The sequence below is a fragment of the Phaenicophaeus curvirostris genome, chromosome 8 (genome assembly GCF_032191515.1).
Source record: "Phaenicophaeus curvirostris isolate KB17595 chromosome 8, BPBGC_Pcur_1.0, whole genome shotgun sequence".
NCBI lineage: Eukaryota > Metazoa > Chordata > Aves > Cuculiformes > Cuculidae > Phaenicophaeus > Phaenicophaeus curvirostris.
The window spans coordinates 22,568,547-22,582,323 of record NC_091399.1 but is presented as its reverse complement, the minus strand read 5'-3'; positions in this window follow the sequence as shown (position 1 = coordinate 22,582,323).

Below are 13,777 nucleotides of genomic sequence, written 5' to 3'. Positions count from 1 at the left end.
TCTGCATTCAGGAAAAATACCCATCAAAATAATCTCTCTTACAGCTTACACGTCCCCGACTTCAGGCTTCAGTAGCCCTACTGAAGTCCACAGGACCACATGCTTAAAATGAGCCCCATATAAATTTGTGGGCTCAGAGCCTAAAGAGGAAGCACAAAACCGAGCCTTACATGAACAATGGCTCCAGGTTTCCAAGAGGAATTGCTGCAGTGCCAACTGTTCCAGTCTCCTTTGCAAATCTCTTTGTTTGGCCTGGCTCTTCCTGCGTACTTCAAGGCTCCTGAGGGCAAGGCAAAAAAGAGAACAGATATCCTCACTGCCTTAGCAAATGCAAATAGTTCTGATCCAGATCAAGTTCCACACTTCATCAAATGGTAGAAATACCCAATATGATAATGCGAGACCTGTATTCACTAGTGCTTTAGTCGATGGGGGCACATGTTTGTACCAGTAACACACTGTCACTTAGGAGGGGAAAAGAGCATTTTGTGACAGGCAAATTACTGCTCTATCTCATTAGGAATGTTATGTTCCTGAGCTAAGACATAACAATTGCACAGAGGTAATCATCATAACATCATCAAGATGTTGCTATATTTGAATGTGACATGAGCTCCCCACCAGCTCAGCCCATTGCTGCCTACCAGCTTGGAGCACAGGGAAGTTACCGCTCTAGAGTGACTCACGTACAGAGAAAAGAAATTACCGACTATGACAGCCTACGAGGAGATGTATTTAGCAACCTCTTTCTGGAAGCCTGGGATTCTACACCTGAAGGGTGAAGTATTTTGAAAGTTTCTCAGCCTGTAAGGAAAGGTGTCTGTTTTATCCAGTAAAGTGATCCATCTACAGCTTCTTTTTCTCATTACGTGACAGCCAGTATCTGACAAAATTAGACAAACCTGCAAGCCTGAATCAGTAATACCACACCATTTTGCCTGACTCTGATAGTAGAAAAGGCCACTACATGCGTTTGGACTCTTTTTACTACTAGCCAGCTCAGTCTTTGTTTAATGAAAAGTTGCACCCTCCTACCGAACAAGTCTCTAGATGCAACAGAACTGTCTCTTACAAACACAAGTGTCACAGAGACAGTGCCACGTGACACAACTGATTTCCTGTGTTAAATCTTACTCATAGAACTGCCAGTTCATTTGTGACATTAAAGAACTGGGTTTTCATCTGCCCCCCTCCAGTAACCTTGAAGCACCTGCAGACACAGGGACACAGAGCTGTACCGTGATCCTGGGACCTCACAGATTCCTGTGAAAGGAAGAAACATGTTCCCTTCTTTCCAAGTCTACTGAGTGGGGTAGTTGTGAAAATTGATAATTGTCTCATTCCCCTTTCTCCTCCACAACAAAATAACCTCATACATACCGCAGAGTAAGCACGTTTTCCTAAGCCCACAGCAGCACAAGCATTTCAGTCACACTGGATCTGAAGACAGGTGAATAATTTCTTTCCTGGAAACCCTAATAGAGCCTGTCTGCCTAGCCAGGGGCAGTCTGGCTCCAGAAAGACTGTATCAAATTTGAATAATTGGACTGATCTTAAGCATCCTTTGTTTTAGCCTGGTGATTTGCACAGCTTGCATCTGCAAATACTTCTCTATATATACTTAAATTTCAATTAGGTAAGTTGTATTTTTAGATTTTTATTTATCTGCAAATTATGTTTTAATTCATCTATCATATATTGCACAAAATCTATCGATCAAATGGAAGTTTTAAGATTTTAAAATTACAAAGAAAATTGTCATTCACTAATCTATTTGGCAGTCGTTCAGCTTCACAGCCGACTGATGGCATTCTAGGCTTTCTGGCTGCGCCCTACTCTTCCTCTTGTGGGAAATCTCGACTAATTAGAGATCCTTGCCTTTCGGTGTTTTAGGCTTTCTCCTCCCTCAACTACACCTCTGCAAAGTTATATCACAAAATAAAATGAAGAAACAAAATCACTAACCTGGTTTTAGGTATTTCTCCACCACTACCAAAACAGTTTCCCAGGACGAACCAGACGCGCCTACTGCCATTATAAAAGTAGTTCAGCACTTCCTTTTCCTTGAGTATCTCCTCAGAAGTAAAATCCAAACAGGGAGGAAAGAACTGAAGAAACTGGGCTGTACTCTTCTGAAGTAGAAAATGTTTTTAAAGTCTGTATAAAACTTTGATTAAGTGATTCCAGAGGTGAGAAGAACGTGTTCCCATTGGGCTGGCACAGACTTTTCAGCGCAATTATCACTACTTTCCAATTAATTTCTGCTATCCCTTCTGCCATAAAAGCGATGATGCACACCTACAGTGAAGAACCATCTGACCAAAAGTGGTCCTGAACAGCACCTGCGAGTTCAGTCGGTCTTATCAGCAATTCTCTGTCCCCATGCTCTGCTGACTGTACCAGTCTTACATGGGATTTTGTTGGATCCATACTGAAGAACACAGAAACTTGGGACCTCAGACTTTACATTAGGAATGCTGACATCCTTCCCTCCTGCTGACACAGCTAAAATAAAACACAAGTAATATCAGTACTTCCACTATCAGGCATTTTAAATGTAACTACAACTTCCTGTAAAAAGGAAGTTGCTCCTTTCACTCTGATTTATTGTATAAAGGATCCTCTCCTGATTTACATTACAGCATGTCAATGAAAAATTGCTATAATTTGTGTCAAAATGATACCTGATAAATTTTTTAGAATCAGAGATTACTCCACAAATATTTTTAATGAAATCTAAACACAGATGCATGAATTCAAGCCTCTAATTCATTAAGAGCTAAACTTTCCCAAGGCAGAAAGACCTAAGTCCCCTTTAGGGCAATACCACAGGCATCTGAATTTTTCACCAATATTTTAGCATCATAGGAAAATGTGACAGTAGTAATAATCCATGGTATTATATACTGTTAGACAAGCTGGACAAATGACATCTGCTACTGAATGGATGTGGAAAGAGTCTGTATTAGAAAACTTCCCGCTGGGTCACAAACACACATCAGTAATGGTTTGTTTTCAGCACAAGAAAAATTGCCATTGTCATATTCCAAAGTGAGTGTAAATTGTTTTATTATAAACTCCCTGTTGGTCCCTGTTTAACTGAGAAATCATTCAATCTAAATTTATCTTCTCTCTGCATGGCACTGCTGTGTGCTGGTATCACCAAACGCTGCCTCAGTAACAAAACCAGTTCCCTTAAAAGACAGACCTTGGTCTCGGGCAACCTTGCCACACATTAACTCTTGGTTTGCCCCCACTTAGCGTGATTTGTAATCCAAGGCTCTAGATTTCATGAAGTCAAGGCTTCATTGCTATTGATTTACAAGGCAATTTCTAGAAACTTCCACCATGCTTGACAGCTGGACATTTATATTCTACATGTGCGCATCTGAACACATAGATTGTGAAAATACAAAACCATTCTCAACTTACATCACTTCCTGTAGCTTAGAGGGAAAACTCTAGTCCAGATGAGCTGTACCTATTCCCACCATCCTCCATTCCCATCACCTTTCTATGTGATTTCCAAGAAATGACTGCTTTAATAATGCCACTGAAACGTACACAGAACAAACATACAGCCTTCGTGTTTCTCTCCTGCAGTTTTTACTCTTCCATTGTATTTTCAGCATCTGATGGAGAAAGTGTAAGTGACAAAGACTCAGAGAGCTGTGAAGCAACCACTCAGCTATGACAGAGGCTCTGTTCACCACGAGAAGGTCTCGCTGCTGTCTCCAAGAGCTCCACCAAGGAAGGTTTTATTGAGGATGTAATTTTTCACACTTAACACCATGAAATGTCAACGTGAAGCAAAATCAGATCCACCACACAGCTCTGTTATATTAACAAGAGCACAGCTGAGAAAAGTGAACAACATTCTGAGTACCAAGAGAAATGACTTGTATGTTAATCATTCACAGTCTTGGAAAGAATTAAAATGCCTACCTAATCCTCAGTGATCAGCATTTCTGGGTTTTATCATGGTAGGAATATTATCTACATGGGAAAAACATGAAAAAGAGTTAAAAAATATTTTTTTTCTCTTTCACAATACATTTCACCATTCCATTAACACAAAGTCCTAAGCAGAAAAAGTCATTTTCAAGCTGAATCTCTTGTTCCATTTCAAAATTCAGCTCATCAATCTATTTATTTCTATCTGCACATTCTCAAAAACATTTTTAATGAAAACGATCCTTAAAGACAACTTTAATACCATGCATTCTAAGGCCTCTCTGTTCCCATCGTCAATGTCATTAATTCTAGCTGTTTGCTACTGCATACCCCTAGTGCACAACCAATTGCAGGGCGGGTGAGTGAAGGGGTTTGGAAAGGGCATCTGGTTCAAGGTTAAGCTGAGATAAAATCCTAACTCGCTTTAGGCTTATCTACGTCTCATCTCAACTGTGTGATAGGACCCTCTCTTCTTGTTGAGCTGCATTATCTTACTCTGATACAGTGAGTCAGCTGACAGACCTCTTGTTGAGCTTTATTCTTGCCACTAGGGTTTCATAAAAGCGGCTGCAAAGAAGTATGGACAAATATTTAGCAAACCTACAGAAATTTGGAAGTAATTTTATTAGATAGTTTTATAGTAAACTCTGTGACAACAATCGGTATTTCTCAAACCTGAGAGTTTTTTGCAATAAAATAAGCATCATTCTTTTCAGTGAAATCAAGGTTTCATTAATTTCCAGTTCACTCTGAACAGTGTCTTGGTACTTTTATGTCTATCCAGACTATTTTAAATAGACTCTGCAGTTTAAGTGCCCTATGAAACATTTTCCAAAGCAACCAACTGAGAAACAAGAAGAGTGCAAGTTCAGGTAGAAAAAGCAGGAGCAGCAGCAGCAAAGGCTTTAGGGCCCTTAGTGAAGAGAGCCAAATGCTGTCCTAAGCAGGGAATGGCTAGGAAGGGTGGCCAGGTTCTCAGAAGGTTTCAGCTAAATTCTGCTATTAACAGGCAGTGATCCGACCCACGCCACCAAACTTCCAGGAGCTGTCAAAGGTTTTGCTTCGGCCCCCTTGAATGCAAAGGCAATTCTGTTGATTCCAGGCCACTTGTGACCTCCTGTGTTACATAAACAGCTAACAGGGCTCTTCCATTACAGACTGATCAGAGCTTTGAGCTTCAGCTGGAACAGTTCCAGACATGCTGACATCTGGTTTTATACTTCAGTGACCCCGAGTTTCAGTAAAGAAGTGCAAGAGTTGGATTTTCATCCTATTCTGATGCCATGACTGTTAACAGAGGTCATTGCCTTCTGCCTCCCATCAACCACTCTAAAATTCCTTGACCTAAGCGTATGCTTATTTATGAGAACACCTTCAAAGGGTTTAAATGTGTTCAGAATAACAGACACTGCGTTTACCAGTGGATTCCACTTACGATGTTTCTGCAGCACCCAGACGTGACATGCTTTGTCAGAGCTTCTGAGTTATAAAACACGAAGTTATACCATGGGCCTAGAAATACCCCAACTGTAAAATACTTTCTTCTTTCTAATTTAGTTTATTCAATTTCTTTGGTTAATTAAAGGACAGTTAGTCCTTCATTACAAACGTTATTCAATAAGCAAAATCTGTAGGTTTTTTCCTCATGCTTTTTTGATGGCAAAACTAAACTTCCCTAAAACAAGACTAGAAAGTGTTTATGGACTGTCCCCTGCTCTGTTTTTCATTTAGCATCTAAATATTCAAGGTAATCCAAAGCTTAACTCCACGCGTTATGAAAACTCCCATTTAAAATTAATTTATGTTTAAAATGACCTATAAAGCCTTTCTTCTAAACCTCAGTTGAGATATCAGTTGCTTAAATATATTCAAGACATTCAGCAGAATCCTATCACCTCTCCTGTTCTTATTTAATTAAGAATTACTTTTGCCAGCCACAGGAGAATCAGAAGAGCTTTCCTGTGAGTTATTCACAACGTGGTAAAATAACACATGCAGCTACAGCAGCTGACAGTATCAGCAGGGTCAGCGTTAGGACAAACTGGCCAAAAAGAGCAGCTTTGGGCATAATTTTAATCAGTCCTTGGGTGCACGAAATGTCATGGAGTTTCATATGAAATGAAATTATCCCTTTCTCTTAGCTTATTTCTGTTCCAGCTAATCCTCTAGCTCTTTATTACACATTATCTTTACCATCTGCTCTGGGTGAATGTTCAACACCTTGCAGAAGAACTCGGGGCTGATTGGTTTTTATGGGCAACATGATCCGAGTTTTATGCACATACTTAGGATTATGTCAAGGACAAAGAGGATGAATAATCCATCAACTATAATAAGCAAGAACCCATATCAGTACAGCTAGAACATGTGTTCTGTTTCAAAAGCAGAAGATGAATTAGAGATATGTGGATCATAAAATACCCATAACCCAGGATCCTCTCTCTTCTAGGACACCATTTCCATACATCCACACTCCACTACAAAGCATTTCTGGAAGTAACGTTTCAGTCTTGACAATTCAGACTTTTTGGTGCTAAAATGGCACTTCCAAGAACATGCAAAGAAAGAGCTCCGCTGAACTGGACGTCTCCTCTAACACGGAACAGATGGCAGCAAAACATCTGCCCTATGCACAGGTCTTTCACCCACATTGATTTGGTCAATAATAGATTGTTACTCTCTTTTCATACTTTTTTGCAAGCCTCTAAAATAAATTATCACTGAACTGCTACTGTTTCAAGTTACAGTCTAATCATTTACATTTGAAAAAGTAATTGTCAAAGGTCAGTCAAAGGCTGCTATCAATTAGATTCAGTTACTGCTTGCACTCTTTGATAGCCACAAACATTAAAATAACATTATCACTATTAATCATAATATTTAGTGCCATGTGTATCATCCCACTAAGACCTCATTTGCTGCAAAACACATAATTTTAAGAGTTTGGTTCCTTGCTCACAGCATTTCATGTAATTACTCACCTCTTTCACCTTTACGCATTTGTTGCAATAATTTGTCTTCCTTTGGCTAACCTTTCTGCCAAAAGTATTTACCCTCTTTTCCACTATAAAGGTTTATGATCCAATAACAAACAACAATTATGATGGTATCTGATCACAGTGTGCACGTTAACGACAGAAAATAGCTGGATGCTGTATCTGTACTCATCTCCTTGCAGCGTGCTCTGTGATGTAATGGCAGACCACGCTGCCCAACATTTTCAGCAACATGCAGGGAATTACTTGACCCACGGTGAGCAGTACCTCTGCAGGACTTCCCCACCCCAGAATCAAACAAAAATGCACATTCCTCCTTCATCTCAAAGGCAAGCACAGAAGCCCTGGGGGGTGAAGGAGGAAGTGAAGGGCAACAGTAAAAGGAGTCCTTCTATTGGCTCTGCCAGCTGAGATCTCAACCCCCAGCCATCACCATACTTTCATCCCTGTCAACTATGTCACACCATTTCTCATGTACACAATCAGCTGCTTAACACAGCCAGAAAGTTCTTCTTAGAATAACCAGTCTTTGTGAATCTCCAATTTAGAATACAAACACCAAAGGTATGCATAGCGCTCACAGTAAATCTCACTTAAGACAGAATACTTCTATTCCTGAGTACACAGAACAAGGGGTTCCAGACACTCCAGCCTGCACAGCAGCCTAGGCCACTCCCCAGCAGGCACTCCTGTCAGCTCCCGCCCTAACTGCTAAAGTTAAAAGACTCTTCAAAAGTACAGAATGGAGTTATACTTTCCTGCTAACGCTTCCATTAAATTTCTTCATATGAAAGAAACTAAAGTTACTTTTCAGGTGTGCTCACTGAAGCGTGTCAATCTGCATCCCAATGGGCATTTTAAAACAAAACAAACTCAGTATTCATTCTTATCTAGAAAGTATCTATCCTCTCGCCAAATCTCGGTTTAGGACATGCACACATTTATGATTTACCTGATGCAGAAGGATAGTGGGAGATGCAGAATAACCCTCTCCGAAATAAAAACCTTGAAAGTATCAGAACAGGAAAGCAGAAGAGTTATATGAAGTGTTAAATGGAAATAAAGTTATACATCTTAACTGTTAGCATGAGTAATACACAAAATGGATTTAGTTTAGGTTACCAGCTTTTATCCAGATTATCCAGACAATCAGCATCTGGTTTAAGTCTCCTCTGTAACCATCTGCAGTAATGTCACATGAAGGATTAGCCTCATCTGACATTTGTAATGAATATATGGATGGAAGGAGTATGAAATAGAGTACAATTGTTAAAACATAAAATCAGGTGAAAACACATGTTCACTTGCTGATTCTGATTGTAATTATGAGGGGTTTTGACTTTTCAAACATTAGTGTATCCATTAAAAAAATTTCCTCATCCATACTTTAAAGAAAAGCAGGCAATCTGAGAAAAAATAATTTAATATATTTTTATATTTGACCTTTTAAACATAACTAGAACGCTAAATAAAAATAAAGCCTAGTTCTCCATGTTCAGTTATGACAGATGGGTATGATCACAAAAACATCAAAGGCAGGCTTATCCTAATCCTGTGAAGTGGCAAGTGCCTCCTGAAAGGTCCTGAGCGCCTTCTAATCCTACTGAGCATAGGCCGCATGTGCATCAAGAGGTAACAGGAGTAAGGAACAAGGGTAATAGTGGGAGGAGCAATATGTATCAGACAGATCTGATATGTTAGGAAATAACCTGATTTATCTAAACATAGACATCAGAAGGTGGGAAGACGAGTGTTTACCTTCCGCTCTCCATGAGCTTATACTGTATGTAGAGCATGGCCTTGGGCATAGAGCGTGCAGCTCTGATTCAGAAGATCTGGCTCCCCTTCCAGGCTCTGTTTGCACAAGATTGCACAGTGCCCCTGGCCAGTATCTTTTCCTCTTGGCATCAGTGTCTTTTTCTCCACAAATGATGAAACTAAACTGACCTCTTCTCAACAGATCATGAAGTTGTGCAAAAGTGACAAGACATGAGAATTTATAACCATGACTAGTTTTAATGCATCCAAATGTACGGTGAATAAACTAATCTCTGAAGCAGAAAGATAAACTCAAATTAAATCCTAAGCGACGTTTTGATGGGGGGGGTTTCCCACTGGGTGCAATCAAATGTTCAAGATAGACAAAATGAGAATAAAAGATCCTATAAACCTGAGGCAGGTAGCACTGCCTTTGGAAGAACAGCTGAACTGGAATGGTTGTCAATCAGGCCAAGTTAACTAAGAAAAATCTTTTCATCATAAAATAGCCAGGTGAAAGGTCTGAATGAAGACTGGGCTGCGTGTTTTGAGACCAGGTGATCTGAGAAAGAACACAGTAAGTAGCACTGTAGTGGTGCATAGGAGCTAAACAAACAAGGTATATTGTGACAATGTCAACTGCTCCTCCCCAGTTTAAAATGAGCCTGCTAAGTCTTGCAGCAAAAGCCCCTTGTGCAAAGTCACAGTCTGTATCTAGGGTATCTCTTAAGAACTAAGCCTCAGCCAGTTCTATCTTATCTCAACGGAATGCTATGTTGGTTCCTGTTGGTCACATATGACACATATATCCATTTCCTTTGGTGTAAATGGCCACAATTAATAGCTGATATTTAAAAAATAATTCTCCATATGTGTTATTATCAGACACCACATGTCCATGAGGTAGCTCCACACTGTTTTTTTAAAAGATATCAAGATACGGCTCTTACCAGGCAGAATGTCGCTAATGCCCAAATTTATACATTTGTGTGAGACATTTTTATAGCACACGCTGTACTGGCAGCATTGCCCAATGCTGCATGCAATTACTTTGTTGTTGCTGTTGTTGCTGAGGGCCAAGCTCTAACAAATTAAATTTAGAGAAGGGAAATAGGCTTATATGCAAATGGAATTAAATGCTGACACAAGGATAAAACAGTACTGGATTTAGCCAGTGCTCTCCCCCCGACTTTTTAACCAATCATTAGATTTAAATTGAGCAGACAGATTCATCTTAGAATTAACTCCACTATAATCAATGGAACTCCAGTAGGGATGAACCCAGAGCAATATGGCTTGGACAGTTTTTAGGCAGCGACTATCCTATGAAATTACTTCCCTGTTCCCAAATCCCTACCATCAAGGAAATTAGTCCATAGAAATGGATAAAGAAGCCAGCTCCATGCCAAATTCCAGCTGCTGACCACAGGCTCTGTGCCCATGAACACAAAGCCAAAATACTTCTCTGACTTACCTGCGATCCAGAAAGAACTCCCTAATGGTCTAGGTACAGCTCGCCAATTGCATGGTTCTCCTCAGCATCACTTGTACACTATAAAAAATATGAAGAACATTTAGTGCTTCTATAATATTAGTACCACATATAAATAATGGCTGAATTTAGAAAATTGTGTTCTTTGGTGATCTATAGAAGGCTTAGGATGAATAATGACTGTTGCTCTGATCATTGCATTAGAGGAAATCTACATTTCAGTAAATTTTTAGAACCCCTGGTTGCATTTTGTGCCTTTATTCCATGACTGCCCCTGTACCTGGCTTCTTCCCTTACCTGTCTCCACTGGAACTTCTTGTGGAAAGAATAAACAATTTATCAAAATACTCCGTAAATTAATGTAGGACCAAAGGGCTCTGGCAACACACGCTGTACAAGGAGCTAATGAGGAACTAGGGATTGTTGCTCGTACCAAGCCGACAGACTCCAATTTTTTTTTGGCATCTTGTTTTTTGGCACCTAATCCTCTTCATTTTTCTCTCTCTTTCTAGGTTTTCCTTGCTCCTTTTCAGCTGACGGCTCATTGCTTATTCATTTATTCATAGGTCTGACTTTTTGGTTTTGAGGATTCTTTATAAGTTCAGAGGAGTTACATTTGGTTATTCCATTCAGCCACCTCTCCCTATTAAAAACATCAAATGACACAGAGTTCTGTATAGGCATGAAGTTTTACCTTTATTGTGCCACATTTTTCACTCTTACATCACTTTCTCCCGCACACGGAAAGTTCTAGCTGCTTTCTCATTGCAGGCATACAATGAAATTTGAGGTAACTGCTAAGGGCTGACCCTTATATTTAAGGCACACATGCCAGATTTCCTCCTGGCTCCTGTGACATGGTCACCATCAGCCAGAGTCTGTAGGTGACCTAGCTGAAATATTTGTGTAGTACAGTGCTTTTTACTTGGAGGACCCTGGGCCCACAACAGGTCACTAAGAGAAATAAGTGCATGCATTGAAAAGATTTGTTCACTGCTACAGCAGAGTTATCCTCAGCTGGCAGAGCAGCCTTAGGACTACGGATTCTCCAGGCCGAGACAGCAAACATGTTCCAAAAACCAAAACTGATTTCAAAGCAAGGCTCCCTTCAGATCAAACAGCCTCAGCAAAACATCTGTGTCCTTTGTATACCTTGGCTTCCATCAATAAAACAAGAGGTAAGAACCAAACAAGACAAACACCTAGCACCGCACGCAAAGTGGTGGCGATACTGATCTGTGTTTACATGCACTGTTCTGTAGTGAATCGCTAGGGACACAGCAGAATAGTGCTTATCAATACTGTTGTACTGAACAGAGGGGCTAGAGTCAATTCTGAAGCACATACAGGCTTTTTGCCTCTCCTCAAACATTTCCTTCTTTCCCACCCACTGCAGCAAATGCATTTTGTTACTGGAGATTTTGGAAAACATCATCAGAACGACTTTGGCAACATGCAATCCTACCAAAATATGAACTGCCAAGAGAATTACTTTGGAGTCATGTATTTTAATGAAAAGCTGGTTCCAAAGAAATAAGTTTAATTAAGTTATAAAAATATAAGCCAATAAACAGGGAGAAAACCAACCGCTTTCATACTACCCATCCAGCTTTAAAGAGGAAAATACCACCTTTGCAAGTACATAACTATGTAACTTGCAGGAAAATTAAGATTTTACAGTTCAGCTACTAGTACTTTCCAGAACATAAAGCAAGAAAACCTAAGCACTCCTCTTTTTTAAGCAGTAAAGGTTTCAAGTTTTACTCTGTTCAGATTTGTTACCACCTTCCCATCATTTATATTTCATTGATTTCAAAACATAGAAAATGGCCCATCAAAATAAAACATTTTATAGATGTTACAAACTGGATTACAATCCTTCTAAATTTTCACCACGGAAAGTACAGTAATTCTCAAGTAATAGAACTTTCTGCTTTCTTTCTGGAGCCCTAGTTCTTTTGTTCTGCTTAACAATTCACTATCATCTGGTAGCAGCATACTATTCATTCTTCTTATGTGAAGAAAGCAGTGGTGGAGATGAGAATGAAGATTAGCATGAATTCAAGTGCCTGAGCAAAGCTAAGATACAGGACACTTGTTACTTAAGTTAAATCTGCATTAAACTGCCCCTTCGAATATTACTAGCATCAGTTAAGAAGTTTTTCAACTTGAGCCTTATAAGCATTTTTTTCCCCTACTCTTCCAACAAATGAAAACCAAAGAGCATTTTAAGGAGAGAAACTTGCATCAGGTCTTACAACCTGAAAGAAAACCTGCTAGAGCACTATCAGCCTCTTAACAGCTTGCCCTGAAACTTCAAGGTAAGCAGACCATTAACTTTTAGATCTTACTTCTACTCTAGCTTTGAATTTCTCCTTTTTGCCTATCAAAATATCCACATTGATTTGTAGCTGCCAGAATGTTATTCTCCATGTGTTTCTTACATCTGCAAAGAGTCAGTTTCAGAACCAGTTAGGGCACTCAGATTGAAAGGGTCTGTCCCTATAATGAAGTCATCTATTCACAGACATACTATAGGGTTTTGTTTTGAACTAATAAATAAAATTCATATATTTACCACTCTTTAGAATGCCTTTCAGTCCTGCAGGTGCCTGGCTGCTGGTCAGTGCCATCTCCTGCTGCTCTGCAGCCCCTGCCATAATGGGAATGGACTTGTGCCGATGCCGAGGCATCAGGGAGGCTACCTGGGCCTGGCCCCTTCACCTGGAAGGCCTGGCTCATTAAATCCACAGCCCAGCTCCCAGATGGACACAACATCTCATACTCTGAATATTCCTGCTTCGTTCTTCCCCAAAGCTCTCACCTAAAGTAAATGATGATCCTAAAGAAAGTTTTACACTCCTTTGGCAACAAAGCAGTAAAGTACAGAGTCAGAAAGGAGTCTTCTATCAAAACCAAAAGAAAAAGGATACAAAATATTCCAGTAATCATTACAGCAATCAGGTGACTCAAAAATGGGTTCATTGTAAGAAACTGCCCATTAATTGGTGAGCAGCCACAACACAGACACAAAAAAACCAAATACAAGTAAAAGGAATCATCCAAACACATGATCTGAGAACAGTAAAAGAATTATACCATCTCTAATATGATGTAACATACAGCTTGCAAATACACAGTCCAGACAGTGGGGGGGGAAAGTTAGCTACGTTTTCAACTCAAGCTAAAATGAACTATTGTGTAGCACTGAACTGTGAAACAGGAGAACCTGGCTTTTGTTTACAGCACTGTGCCCGACTTGTTATGAGATCTCTGGAGGAGTCACTTCTTGACTATCTGCCTCAGTATCCTTCATTCCTGTTCTTGACTCTGGTGAGCTACAGAAGGTATAGACCAGGTCTCCCAGTGGGCACTTCTATACCAAAACCAGAACAGGGACAGAGGGGTGCCAGAGGAAACATTCCCAGACGGGAATGTTTACTATCCTTGCCCTGCTCAGTTATCCCAGTGAGATTTTATTTGCCTCAATAAGCACACAGGATGTCAGGCAGCTTTTGCATCTTGTGCTGTAGCCCATGTTTCATGTTAAAGTCCCTTGATAAAGTTTCTTTCAGCT